This window comes from Rattus norvegicus, chromosome 1 (assembly GCF_021556685.1).
Source record: "Rattus norvegicus strain SHRSP/BbbUtx chromosome 1, alternate assembly SHRSP_T2T, whole genome shotgun sequence".
NCBI classification, from domain to species: domain Eukaryota; kingdom Metazoa; phylum Chordata; class Mammalia; order Rodentia; family Muridae; genus Rattus; species Rattus norvegicus.
The window spans coordinates 100,958,141-100,973,104 of record NC_141534.1 but is presented as its reverse complement, the minus strand read 5'-3'; the positions used below and the strand labels follow the sequence as shown (position 1 = coordinate 100,973,104).

The 14,964-nt window shown below is 44.7% G+C and overlaps 1 long non-coding RNA gene across 1 annotated transcript in view; it reads left to right on the top strand.

Annotated features, from left to right (window-relative positions):
* The first annotated feature begins 10,394 nt into the window (after window positions 1-10,394).
* LOC134484891 (uncharacterized) overlaps window positions 10,395-14,964 on the top strand; it is a 57,133-nt gene continuing 52,563 nt past the window's right edge. The window contains exons 1-2 of the long non-coding RNA XR_015654842.1: window positions 10,395-10,478; window positions 14,301-14,458. This is a non-coding gene — a long non-coding RNA (uncharacterized LOC134484891). The remainder of the gene's footprint in view (window positions 10,479-14,300; window positions 14,459-14,964) is intronic.

Below are 14,964 nucleotides of genomic sequence, written 5' to 3'. Positions count from 1 at the left end.
TCCTTGGCCATCCTAGTTCCTCCTGACAAGCATTCCACTGAAGTTAACTACAGTCCATCAAATGTGATAGTGAAAGACTCTGGCATTTACATGGGCTATCTTAATGGCCTATGCAATAGGCAACGTGTGCACAAGCCTCTGTGTGCATACTCCGGTGGTATAATCTGTTTTATTTCTTTACACCCAGATATAGTCAGTCCTTCTCTGACTACATCCTTTCTCCGTCTTTCTCATTTACATCTAAAGACCCCGGGGAAGGTCTTCGCTCATTTCTTTACCATAGCACTGACCAGTCTTAATTGTGTTTGCTTGCTGGATGTTGGATGTGTTAGTTTTCATCACTGACAAATACCTGTGACTATCAGCTTAAAGAGAAAACCCCACCCATTTATTTATTTAGGAAATTATTTTTCATTCCTGCTCATGAAGTACTTTCCAGATTCTCCTTTAACTAAGAAGTCTTGGTGTGTATGTTGAGGGGGGGGGGATTGTAAAATCCCTCGTCTGAGTTGCCCACCCAGGTCGTGTCAGAGTCCATCTCAACCTGCTCTCATAGCAACAGCCACCCCCAAACTTGGATTCTGTCCTGGAAGGAGCAGATCTGTGATATGCCATTTTGTGGAATGTTCCGGAAAGGTGTCACAGAGGCAGTTGACTGAGATTCAGCTAGCAATGAGCATCCTGCCAGAGGCACTGGAAGAAAAACACCGTGTGGGGAGAAAGCTAGAAAGGATGTGAAGGTGTCAGTCTGTCCCAGCCGAATGTCAGTTTTAAGCAAAACTGGGTCCTCTATCTTCTCAAATCTCTAGGCCTAGGCCAATCCTTGCCTTGGACATACTGGTTCAATATATACTGATTGATTGATTGACCAATTGATTGCCCATTACTTACTTGTATATTACATTTTTTTAAAAAAAAAGCAACATGAAATGAATAAGCCAACATCTTTGTACTTCAGGGATATGATATAAAGTCAAGAAGAAAATTTATATAAAAAATAAAATAGGAACACATCAAGACGCTACTGGCTGAAAATGGATAGTGTATAATTGTCATGATTTCAGCTGTCAGTATGACATAAACCTTGAGTTTTCTGGGGAAGAGGGAACGCCAACTGAAGAACTGCCCAGGTCAGTCTGTCCCGTGGCCATGTCTGTGGGACACCTTCTTGACTGATAGTTGAAGTAGGAGGACTCCCTTCTGTGGGTGATGCTATCCTTACGCAGGTGGTCCTGGGCCACATAAGAAAGCCAGCTAAGCAAGTCCAGTGGAGCAAGCAACACTCCTGCATGGTCTCTTCTTTAGTTACCTCCTCCAGGTTTCTGCTTTGACATCCGTTGAGGATGGACAGTAACGTATAAGCAAGCCCTTGTCTTTCCCAAGTTGCCTTGGCCAGTGTGAAGGTTTAAGTGAGACGTCACTCATAAATCTGCAGCTTTTGAATAGTTGGTACCTAGTCAGTGGCTGTATGGGAAGGATCAGTGGGTGTGGCTTTCTTGGATGAGGGCAAGCTTAGAGATTTCAAAACACTCTCCCAGTGTTCTCTCTGTTTCTTCTGTCTAATTTTAAGCTGTAGGCTCTCAGCTGTTCCTACTACCATGCCTTGGTTCTGCCATCACGAACTCTAAGCCTCTGAAACCATAAGCCCAATTAAATGTCTTCTTTTATAAATTGCCTTGGTCATGGCATTTTATCACCGCAATAGAAAAGCAACTAAGACAGCCAAGGTTTTAACGTAGGAACAGAAAAGCAAACTAGACCAATGGTTTGAGGTTGTTGTATTCCTTAAACAGCCCTAGCTCCTTTTGCACCAGGGTACATTAATTTGTTGCTCTGAAATTCTTTCGATGTATATTTTTGGTGTCACATCCTACAGATTGAGGATGCAATCTTGTCCTTTTCCCTCTACTGTCCATGGTCCCTTATCCTTAAGCCCTCTCTATTATCACTTCCTGTTCTCTCACTTCCCATGGTCTTCTCTGAAACTCTTCTCATCTGTGAAATCCAAGACCCCCCTCAGGTTTGACACTCTTCACGAAATCTCTCTACATCACCACAACACATCTTCTCCCGCTTACTTCCATGTCCTTGCAAAATCTAATTCTAATGGTTCTGTGTCGATGGACACCACTTCACGTCATATGTGGGTTCAGTCTAAGACCAATAAAAGTTTAATCCTCTATGTGTTCTTAAATATTAAACAAGATAACCCACATGCCGTTTTTGTTTGACCAAGGTTCAGAGAATAGATGAATATATTTTGGAGGGTATATTATGTTTTCCCCACCACTGTGAAAAAATGCCCAACATGATCAGTTTACAGGGCAGAACTCTTCATTTTGGCTTATGGTTTCAAAGTGCTTTGCTCATAGTCATTGGATCCATGCACTTGGGCAGAAGATCATGGTGGCAGGAATGTATGGCTAAGTATTTCCTTCGTGACAGGCAGAAGCAGAGAAAAAATTATATAGGAAGAGGTCAAGTCAATATACAGCCTCAAGGAGACAACCCCAGTGACTGACTTCTTCCAACTTAGGCCCTATCTTATTTATACCTCTCACTATCTCCGACTAATATCCTCATATAATGAATTCATAAAGGGATGAGTTTGTTCATTAAGTCAAAGTCCTGGTAATCTAGTTGTTTCTGAAAGACTTCATCAACACCAGGGGGCTGCTTCACTAATCCCTTATGCTATTTTGATCCAGCGAGGTTGACAGATTTGAGCATTTGCTAAGACTAAAATGAGAATAACAACAGAGTCAATGACTGGCAGGTTTCTAGTACGGTGACATTTTCAAATCTGTGTAGACTTCCTAACCGGTCTTCAGGTACGTTGGCAATCCTTGATCAGTGGCGGTTGTAGGAAATTCCTGGCAAAGGATTGCTGAGTGCAGGGTTTCCCATGGCTGGTCATTTCCCAGGACTGGGTTCTGTTGGGATGGAGGTAGGACTGGCTGCCATGGCCCAGCAGTCTCTCAAGTCTGAGCACTCAGTTCAAGGGCTGCCAGGAGGCAGAAATCACGTCTCACACGTTCCTTGTGTGTGTGCCACATCTTGGCGTGCAGCCAGCGTTTAGTCCTACTTCCAGCCCTAACATGACAACTTGTTGATTTGACTTTGAGGATGGAAAGGTGACTGCACAGATACGTATTTAGTGTATGTGTGTGGGTGTCTGTGTGTTCACACATGTGTGCTTACACACATGTGTGCAGATGTGCATGTATGCATATATTCGTATACTCTTAAATCCTTGTATCTGAAAAGTGAATGATTGTTATAAGAAAGAAGCGTGAACTATTGTGTATGGTCCTTGCCTCTTTCAAGGCTATCAGCAAAGGAATCTATTATCAAATATGTATGCCTCAATGAATAGCTGCTTTGGGGAGAGGGTAAGTCTTCATGGATGGGAATCACTGAGGGAGACGCAACCAGGAGATGAACAGCCCCTTACAGATTTCCAGGTCCGAAGCATCTCTTACCAGATACAGCTGAGCTCGGATGGCTTCCAAATGAGCAAGACTCACCAGATGAGGGTGCTCAGACTGAGGTGGGATCTGCCCAGCAGATCTGGGTGATGAGAAATGAGACAGAAGAAAGAATCCTGCCAGAGTGGCTCTAACGTGGGCAGAAGTGGAAACTTCCTGCTACAATTGTAGAGCCCCACATGCAGCTGTTCCATTGAGAGTTCCATCGTGGGACCCGCAAACAGCAAGAGCATTTTTGGAAAAGCAGATGCTCCGGAAATGTTTGACTACAGGAAATTCACTGGGAGAGAGGTGTTGAGACAGGAACTTGCTAAGTAACCCAGGCTGACTTGGTGGTTCTGCTGCAGCTATCCGAGTTGGGATGGTAGGCCTGTACAAAACCCCTGTGAGTGATAAAGATCTTTAGTGGAGAGCTTCAGAATGCTACCTCCCAGCACGGTCATCCCTGTTGCTGCTGGGCTAATTCTGCATCTTGGTAGCATCCTGGCTGTAATGTTGAACAGTGAGTGTTGAACCCTGGCGTCTGGTGGGGTGTTCCTTTGCTGGGTTTAGATTCCTTTGTCTCAATCTGTGAGCCTCTGAAGATCTGTGGTGTTGGGAGTTAGGTGATAGTCTACACACCCTTTCATGAACAAACGCTTGGTATTAGGAGGAGAGTACTCCAGGGTAGATGACATTCAACTCGGCTCCCTCTACAAACACAGCCAGGCCCAGCACAACATCTCTCCAGCTGCTGGTCATAACTTCATAGATCAGTTGGATTTTTTTTTTCTTTTCAAAATTAAATGACATAGTCATTGTGCTCCTGGAGATGCTGTCATATAATTCAATGGCTGGTCTTTTGATAAATAGACTTTGAAGTGCTCTACATATTTCTACAACAAGCTTTTATCCATTTGGCTAATTTTATTCTTTGTAAGTCACGGAGGACAGGCAAATGGTCCGATGATTAGATCTCGTCCAGAGACTCGGGGAGACGAGTGGAGTTTGAGCTGCTCTTCAGAGCACAGGCAAAGAGCATCTTTCACAGAAAAGATAAAGTCAGAATACAGGTGAATGGTGGGTCTGAGAAGGACCACAAAGCCCCTAAACCCATAGTTCTCGGTGTGGACCATCCCACCAGGGGTCAGCATCTCCTGGGGAAGCAATGTTGTGTACACATGATTGTTGAACCAATTTTATCAGAATGTCTTGTCAAGCCTACTGACAGTGTATATTTGGGGGGGAAGCGTCAGGTCTGGATTAGCAGTGGCTGGGAGGTATAAAGCAGGCTTAGTGTGCCAATGTGGGGCTTAAATCTAGGCCTAATTACCATTTCCTTTTCTTCTTCCTTCCTTTTTTCCTTCCTTCCCCCTTCCTTCCTTTCATTCTTTCATTCTTCCTTCCTTTCGTTTGGCAATAAAAATTATTTCAGTGTTAACTTCCAGGTCACAGTTATTAATTGAGGTAAGTCAAGTTAATAACCCGAACAGGAACTGAGGCTGAGACCGTGAAGGCGTGTTCCTTACTGGCTTGCCCTTGTCTCTGGCTCAGGCTCAGCCTTCTTCCTTCTACAACCCAGATTCACTGGCCTGGGGATGTATGTCCCACATGGGGCTGGCCATCCACAGCAATTTGCAATCAGGTAAAAGCCTAGGCAGGCCCTCAAGCTAACCTGATGGAGACAAACCCTCAGTCCAGGTTGCCTTTTCCTAGACGAGTGTAGTGCCTGAGAAGTTGGTCAAAACCTAAACATTACATTGTCATAGAGGTTGTGTTCTACAGCTTGACTCCATGATGGCATTGCCCAACCCCGCAGTATATGTTGATTTTTTTTTTTTTAGGAAACAACTTGTTTATTTATTCAATCATTTCTTTCTTTCGTTTTAGTGATTTTAGCATGCCTCCATTCTCTTTGTTATCCTGGAATTAGAGGAATGTGGACACGCATACAACTGTTACCAATCGTCTGAGGTGAAGTTTTGTTTTTCTTTTTGTAGTTTCTACTTGGTGATGTTTAGCAAATGATCGGCTTTCATCGTTTGAATTTTTGTTTTTTCCAGCGTTTTCCCATGGTGTCCTGTTACTATGTGAGGCTGCCATTTTCTCCTGTCCACGTCTTAGTCCATCTTTTGTTTTTTAAATGTTGCTCAGATGTATACGTCTTCCTTACATTAATTATTCATCTATTCACTTTACATCCTGATAGCAGCCACTCCTCTTTCCTCTCCTCCCAGTCCCACCCTCACACCCCTCCCTCTATTCTCTCTTCCTCTCCTCCTTAGAGAAGGGAGAACCCCCATGGATACCAACCTGCCCTGGCAAATCAAACCACAACAGGACTCGGTGCATCCTCTCCCACTGAGGCCAGACAAGACATCCCAGCTAGGGAAAAGGAATCCAAAGGAAGGCAACAGAGTCAGAGACAGTCCCTCCTCCACTTGTTAGAGGACCCATATGAAGACCAAGATGCACATCTGCTACATATGTGTAGGAGGCTTACGTCCAGCCTCTGATCTTCGGTTGGTGGTTCAGTCTCTATAAGCCTCTGTGGGCCCAAGTTAGTTGACTCTGTAGGTCTTCGTGTGGTGTCCTTGACCCCTCTGACTCCCTCAGTCCTTTCCCCGACTCTTCCACAAGACTCCCAAGCTCTGCCTGATGTCTGGCTGTGGGTCTCTGCATGCGTTTCCATCAGCTCTGGGTGAAGCCTCTCAGGAGACAGTTATGCTAGAGTCTGTCAACAAGCATAGCAGAATATCTATCATTAATAGTGTTATGGATTGGCTCTCTCCTGTGGGATGGGTCTCAAGTTGAGCCACTCATTGGCTGGCTGTTCCCTCAACCTCTAGTCCATCTTTATCCCAGCACATCTTGTAGGCAGGGTCGGGGGTTTTGTGGGTGGGTTGTTGTCCCCCTCCCTCCCTCCACTGGAAGTCACACATGGATACAAAAGGAAAAAAAATGATATTCAGTGTTTCCTTTTATCCATGACAAACAACTCCCGAGGCCTCCAATGGATACCAGAAATCACTAAGAATATAAAACTACACACGCATGCATCCATTCATATATACATACTCAAGCTAAACTTTAATTCATAAATATAAGCAAAGTGAGAAATTAAAAACTGGGGATGGTAGGCTCCGGATAGACTATGGTTTAAAAGTCCTGGCTGCTCTCACATAGGATCTGGATTTGATTCCCAGCAATCAAACAGCAGCTTCCAACTATCTGCTGACTCCAGTATCAGGGACTCTGACTCCCTCTGCTGCTTTCTGCAGGTACTACACATATATGGTGCACAGACATGTATGCAAAACCAAATAACCATAGTAATAATAATGATGATAATAATAACAACTTTATAAAAAAGCTAATGACGATGATAATAATAACAACTTTATAAAAAAGCTAATGACGATGATAATAATAACAACTTTATAAAAAAGCTAATGACAATTCACAGTGAAATAAAACAATTGTAAAAATATGCTACTATAATAAAACCCGAATGAAACTATCGAGTGTGAAGCCTCATATGGGGGGTGGGGATTACTGTATATCTTGTAAGTAGACATGGGATCCTCTGGTAGTGTTTTTAGATCAAAATCCAGCCATACGTGTCAGCCACGATGGAGGTCAAGGTGAAGAGGAAAGGAAACATTGTCAAGCCACTGATTCAACTCAGCTGTTTTCCCAGCCAGTCTTGAGACTGTCATCATCCTCCTATGGCTACCTGCCAATATGACCCCCACCTTTTCTGGAAAGTGTTTCATCCCCTGTCTCTGGCTTTGGCGGCTTTGCTCTTGTTTCCTGAGTTTTGGCCCTTGAACCTTCAGGCTCTCATGTCCTTCACAGTAGAGGCACGTAGAGCAGGACCCCTTGGATCATTGTGGAAGGCCATTCTTTAAATGAAACACAAGCAAAGTTCTTCCTTTGTTAACCCACTAAGGACTCTGTCTAGTCTTACCCCAAAGTTGCACAGGGAGAGAGCTCAACTGAAGGACTGGAGAACCTCAATGAGTCTATCAGCTTAACATCTTCCTCAGGCAGACCGCTGTGCTGGCACACCCTCATTGGGAGGAAATCACCCCCCCCCAACATTAAGAAGTTTGTGTAACCATTATGAGGGCAGGAAGGGCTGGGGTGCTGGGAAAGACCCAAAGGACCATTCAGCTTTCTGCCAGGAGCCTCTTCCAAAGTATGGTTCCCAGGTTTCTGAAAGGATAGGCTAATTCTTGAAAAACCCTTAGGTCTGAATGCCTGGGTTTCCCAGTCCTTCCCTCAAGTGGTGGCTGCTTTCTGAAGCTCTCTGCAGTTCTTGAAATTTCAATAGAGAAACCCAGACACCAGGATTAGGAGATAATTAAGCCTGCAGAATTCCATTGTTTACCTTAAAGGTCACTCTGGGAATAGAGTCAACCTCAGCCTCTTGTGTAGGTGAACAGACTGTAGTCTGGAAAGCAGAAAGCTGGGCCTGTCATATACATGGGCTCCCCAAGAAACCCTCCATGCCAAACTTAAGATTCGGCGTTGGGATCGAGACTTGTTATCCAGCCCAGTACATTGCAGATGGAAAGGGGGCTCATGTCAGACCCCGATCTACCTTCCAGTCTTTCTTCTGGGAATTTCAGATCTAAATACCAGATCGGTTGGTTGCAGCTGGCTCTAGTTCTCTGAGAGAATGTAAGACATGGCCAAACTCTTTTATATCCTGAGGCTATTAAAGGAGACAAAATCCATTCTCAGAGGGAATGAGCAGAGGATGAAAAGAGAAGATCCCTAGATTAGTTAGCTTTGCAACGCTGTGACCCCAAAACATCTCGCATAAACCTCATAATGGATAAATTATTCATGGTATTCATAGACTCAGAGGGTTGAGTCCATAGTGATTTGGTTCCTCATGTTTGGAGAGAACATCTCAATGCTGAAATTGTGAATCAAAATGGTTCCTTCATCTCATGGTCAACAGTAAATAGAGACTGTGACAGGAAGGGACCAGGAATAATATGCCCCCAAGGATATACCTCCAATGACTCACATCCTTCAACTGGATGCCAACCAATAACATTTCTAGAAGAACCCAATAATGCCACCCACTGGGATCCAAGCCTGCGGGAGCACATTTCATACCTATCCATAATGAACTCATGAGCATCAGAGAGAGAGAGAGAGAGAGAGAGAGAGAGAGAGAGAGAGAGAGAGAGCAGAGAGCATGGTGGTCTCTATGATCTCCTTTTCCCTAAGGCTCTCACCCAATGGTGTGATCTCAGTCGCTCATCCTCCTCCATGCTGCCATGGGCATTGCCCAACCTTGGAAGAGGAGAAATGGTGAACCATAGTGAGTTGCTTCCCTTGCACTTGGAGAGCCTTATGTAGAGCTCCTAAATGCCAATCAACATCCCGTCACTAGTTTTCACAAGAAAGGACTCTAGTTCACTTATGAACTTATGATGTTCTGTATACAGATTCCAGAAAAGCTCTTGCTTGTCTATTTATCAATGCTGGGAATTGAACCCAGGGCCCTGTACATGCTAGATAACCCACCATCACTAGGCCCAGTCCTCTGCCCCCATTTTACCTTCTATTTTGAGATACTGTCTTTCTAAGTTGCCCAAGCTGGCCTCTAGTTGTCTAAGGACTCAAACTTTCTATTTTTATTCCTCACCCTCTATAGTAGCAGAGATTACACATGGGTGTCATAAAAATGCTTCTGAGAACTAAGTTTGGTTATGTCTTACGACAACATAAAGCAAAACATGCCATGCCAAGTCACTGGGTAGAGAGTGATGGTGTAGCTGTATAAACAATATGAGAGAGTTATAGTGCCCATCCATCCATCCATCCATCCATCCATCCATCCATCCACCCATCCACCCATCTACCCATCCACCCATCCATTCACTTACTCCTTTAATTACTTTTGTGAAACAGAGTCTTTCCATGTCACCCAGGCTGACGTTGAACTCTCAACACTCCTCAGTGTCAGCTCTCCTGCTGGCTGGACTATAATGTCTAATTCTGTCTTGTGTTCACACTTCTTGAAATGGCTCCTGATCAAGGTGTTTCTTAAATTACCTTGACTCAAGTAGATTTTAAGTAGTCTTTTGCCCATCCTGTAGAAAGGTTGGTTGTCTCCGTGTTAGTGAGTTCCGTGGATGGGTATTACAAATTCTTCTCTTGTTTTTTTTTTTTAAGCAGTATTTAAATGAGAAGGGGATTTTAGTTTCTATAAAGTTCAGTTAATTATAACATTTACTCTTCTATTTATTTTTATTTTTAGTTTGGTGCTTTGCCTGCATGTATGTCTGTGTGGGAAAGCTGAGTCACTCCAAGCTGCCACGAGGGTGCTGAGAACTGAAACAGAGTCCTCTGGAAGAGCAGACAGTGCTCTTAACTGCCGACTCATCTCTTCAGCCCGGAACTTTTTATAATTACCCTTTGTGAAATTCCTTGTAAGTAATTTTTCCTAAGGTACACAACTTGCAATTTTCCTTTAGAAGTTTCATGGTTTCACCTCTATTTTGTTTACTTATTTAGTGTGTGTGTGTGTGTGTGTGTGTGTGTGTGTGTAAGACAGATGTGTATAAGGTTAAGTGGTGTGTACCAAGGACTGTGTGTTGATGTCAGAGGACAACTGGTAGGAGTCAGTTTTCTCTTTTCACCATGTGTGAAGTCTAGGGATTGTCCCTAAGTCATAAGCCTTGGCAACAAACTTTTACCCACTGAGATAGTTCACAAACCCACATGGTTTTAGTTCATACATGTATTTATAGGCTACATTTTGCATTTGTACATGCTATAATAAGGTCAAAGTCCTGTCATAATTAGCCTGGACTGGGTAAAAAAGGCTGTTTATGACCTCACCACCACCACACTAAATTCCCCTGACACCTTTCCCCTGGTACCTAAGCTATGGCTCACAATGGGTTACAGCAATCACAGAAGACCATCTTGCCCTGAGGTTGGCAACCCCTGAGAGAGAAATGGGACTTGCCTTCTGAAACAGAGGTGAGTGTCCAAGCTTTGGGCCTCAAATGACAAGAGGACCAGGATTGCACCCTTGTTAAGAATGCAAAGTGTGATGTCATCTTTCAAAGAGTTCAAACCCTTGCCTCCCTCCCTCCCTCCCTCCCTCCTTCCTCTCTCTTTTCCCTTCCTCAGCATGAGAGATGTGCCACGGTCAGAATTTGAAAGCATTTTTTGAGAAAACAAGCTGGTTAATGTAGGGTCTTCAAATAAAGAAAGTTAAACACAGTAACATAGTGGAGCAATTGGAAAACCAAGGACGAGAAGCGCAGAGAGGCTAAGTGACTTATCCAGTGTCACACAGGGAATCAAGAGCATGAATGGGAATAGATCCCAGGTCTCCAAAGAGCCTGTGACTTTCTGAAGCTTACCTTTCATACTTCAACATCCCTCCCAAGGACTCCCTCGATGGCTAGTGTGCACCATGTGCTGGAATTTTACAAAGCTCTCTGAAGAAGAGTGGGCCCAAGTGAGCGCTGCCATAAACCAGGCTGTGGAGGGCTGGGAGGGAGGACATCTTTGTTAATGGCACCAAGGGCACCCTATTGCCTTCTGAGCCCAATTAGCTGCTTTCTAATTGCTCCCAAACTGCAGAATCCTTCAGGCCCAGGGACCTCTCCATTCAGATGTCCAGGAATGCAGAACTCCTGCCTCATCTACAGCTGTACTGCTGTTCATACAGCCAGGGACGGTGTGTGGCGGGCCGGTGAGCTTCCCGGTAGCAGTGGGCTGGACATGGTCCCATTTGCAGGTCTGTAGGGTCTGAGTACCAAAACCAAGGTTGAGATAGAGGCTCCGTCAGCAAGGCGGCCCATGCACGAGGGAAGCATGGCATGGAATTTGGAGCATCCGTTGTGGCGGTGACATTGTTCGTCTTGTGTCCAGCTAACCCACTGTGCACATGAGAGAACTGAGTCCCGGCAGGAACGCGCCGGCTACCTGCCATCATCTAGCCCAACCACATGAACTTGAACATGACAGACTCTCAAACCCATGGCCCAACCTTTCCTCTATTTTGATGAGATAAAACATAGAAATGATATTATGTATTTGTAGGCTCTAGTTTAGACTTCATAATTGTGTTGGCATTTAAACACAGAAATTACCGGATGCTATTGTCGACAGAAATCCGGGTATGCTGTGCTTCCTGGGCGAATTACAGTATACACATGCCACTATGGCATTCAAGATGCGATCTGTGTCATACCCATGCCTTGAAACCTAAGCCTGGGTGAAAGATGCGAGGCCAATGTCTAGCTCTTTAATTAGAGGCGAGTGGGGTATAAGATGTGTGTGGGGTATAAAGCGCACATGCATTTCTCCAGTGATAACTCACTTTTATTAAAACGGACAATTTTGTCTGAATTTCCCTCCAGCACAAAAAGGAAAAGGCACGGGGTAGTGGTTTATGCCAGTAAGTTTGCAGAAAGGAAGGGAAGGTGGAAAGTGGCACATATCCCTAAAACAGAACCCTCGAAGTGCTCAACAATGAGGTTTTAATTTGCAAGGCTCCCCCCAGCTCCGCCTCGCCGCCACCCGATATCATCCCCACAGTTCAGCTTCCTGGGGGCTGAGAGCAACCTGTGCTGTGCCCCTTTAATGCAGGTACTCCTCTGGGTTCTGTGTTTCCCTGGGAAATGGCTGTGTACAGGGAGAGTGTAATTGGCAGGCTGTGACACTCCTGTCTGCAAGTGTCTCTCTAAGTGGAGTGCATTTCAGCCTTTATCTGGTGATGGCTGCTACCTGAGAAAGGCCCTGGGCCGTCTCAAAGGGCTTGTAGCAGCTAATTGTGCCTGTTAGGACCAGCAATTAGCCGGAGATCTCTGGACTTCGAAGCTCCAACACCCACCAGCTTTCAGCTCGTCTCTCTCTCTCTTTCACTTAACTAGCCGAGCCTAATAGGGGTGCTGAAGGACAGGAGGTGAGGTGCAGTCATGACAAGGAAGGTGGAGCTGGCTGGGGCCTCATCTAATGCCCCCTCTGAGCCCGGCACTCCGCCCCCTTGCAGGAGAAGCATGGAGAAGAAAGAGGCAACAGATGTCACTCTCTTGCTGTAAATACTCCCTGCTTCTTTGCAAGGCCAGGGTTGGTGTGTCATCCATCGGAACAGGGAGTCATGCCGCCCCTGTTTGTACAGTTTAAGTGCTAGTTGGAAGATGACAATAAAAACCTAATTAGGCTTTAGGTCATAAAGGAGATCGTACATGCCTGGTGTCAGCTGGTTACTATGGGCACACGATGGGTTCAGGGAAATGTGAAGCAGAATATCTGAAAATTAAGACAATAAATCAGCTCCATCGAAAAAACGACATGCATTTGCCCGTTAATTAAGGATAATAGTATCCTATAAGCTTTTGTGTACCATAGGTAATTTGTTATACTTTGCCGTAATTATATACATTGAGAATTAAAAATTCGGTTTATCTTAACAGGTAATGCATGAACACAGCTTTTCTTCTATTTCCAGAAAAAAAAAAAAAAAAAAAAAAAGCTAAAGGCTCACGTTCACCCAATCCCACACAGAGGCTTACACGATCTATTCTTGCCCACTGAATAAGGGTTAATTAATGAAGCCTCCTCACCTGCTGGTTTCCCATAAGAAGCAAGCAATTCTATCTCAAACACATTTGGCTTTATTTTTTAGCAGCCCACACCACCCATTGAATTTTTTTCTTTTTAATAAAGCAATAAATCCTAATATAATTTTAGGAAATGACCTTTCCCACTGAGGATTGCATGACAGGACTGTCAATCGAGGTATAGGGGGTGGGCATACAATCAGAATTTGGGGCAATCAAACTCATTGTCCCAAGACTCAGACTCAAGCACAGTAATGTAAGGAGAGAAAGACATCCCCTTAAGAGCCATTGAATTGTGTGTCATTTCCTGGAGAGATGTAAACAAATGACTGTTCAGCCCAGAAGAGGCAGCAGGACAAACCAAAGAAATTGCTTCACCCAAGCGTAGTGATGGGCAGTGGGGTTTCCACAATCTTTCTCAGATGGATCAAAGAAATAGGACAGCAGAGGAGTCAGGGTGGGGTACAAGACAGACTCAACCACCACCACTGCCAAGTCTCAAAGGTGGTGAAAGAGAGGAAGGGACCCTGAGCTGAGGAATGCAAGAGGTCAGTACAGGCCAAAACAGGCAAGGCAACAACACCCACCTGAGCCTTCAGACTAAATGCAGACCTACAGATGCCCTGGCTTTTAGCCTGGTGAAACTTATGTCACACGTGGAATCTACATAACTAGGCAATAGAGAACTTGGAGTGGTAAGTTGTTTGCTCTATGGTAATTCATCACAGCAGCAGAGTGCGAACTCTTTCTTTTGAGACTATGCAGCGGTTTGAAAAAAACGCCTCCATAGACCCACAGAGAGTGGTACTGTTAGGGGGTGTGGCTTGTCGGAGTAAGTGATCACAACGGGGTGGGCTTTTAGGTCTCAGATTCTCAAGCCATGCCCAGTGTGGTCACTTCCTGCTGTCTGCCTGTCCGGATGTAGAACTCTCAGCTAGTTCTCCAGCACCACGTCTGCCATGCTTTCCCCCATGATGATAATGGACCAAATGTCTGAAATGTACACCAGCCCTAATACGTGTTTTCCTTTGTAAGAGTTGCGTGTTTATGTGTCTCTTCGCAGCAACAAAACAATGACTAAGACAGGCTGTGTCTCCAAACTTGGTTGAGCTGAGGCTGAGCTCCTCTTTTTAAACATAAGAGAACCAAAAGGCATGCTGTTCCTGTAGGCCTGCATTAGCTGAATGGGTCACTGTGACCAAGCCATGTTTATTTTCTCTCACAGATTCAGAGGCATGAAAGGCATAGCCCAGTAGTTCACTTAATGTGGCCATGAGTGTATGAGGTGATGGCTTTTCACGTGGCTGCAAACCAGGAAGCAGAGGAGTCTGGAACAAGGGACTGAACCATAATCTTCAATGCCCCTGGGCTACTTTCTGCCAGGTAGGGGTCAGCTCCTAAAAGGCCTACAGCCTTCCAAAATCAGTGTCATTGGAGAAAAGACACTTCAAACCTAAGTCTCCCCCCAAACGGACCCCAGGAGACCCCAGAATCCAGGTGAGGTCACAGACCCCAGAATCCAGAGGAGGATCATCAAAACAGAGGAGCTGATGGACACCACCTTCCACTACCTATGGTTCCACCTAACTCCCATAACATTCGCCGACGTAGTGGTGATTGGCTTGGAAAAGTTTCCTTCTTCTCTCTCTCTCTTCCTTCTCTCCTCACCTTTCACTCAGCTCTTCTTCTTTTTTAAATTTAATTTTAATTTTCAAAGCACAAATGCTTAGATGGTCCAAACATTCACCATGTCCAAATCTCAATCTTCACTTTCCTAAAGAGGGACACACACATATCTGTCTGTCTGTCTGTCTGTCTGTCTGTCTGTCTGTCTATCTATCTATCTATCTATCTATCTATCTATCTATCTATCTATTCAAACACATTTA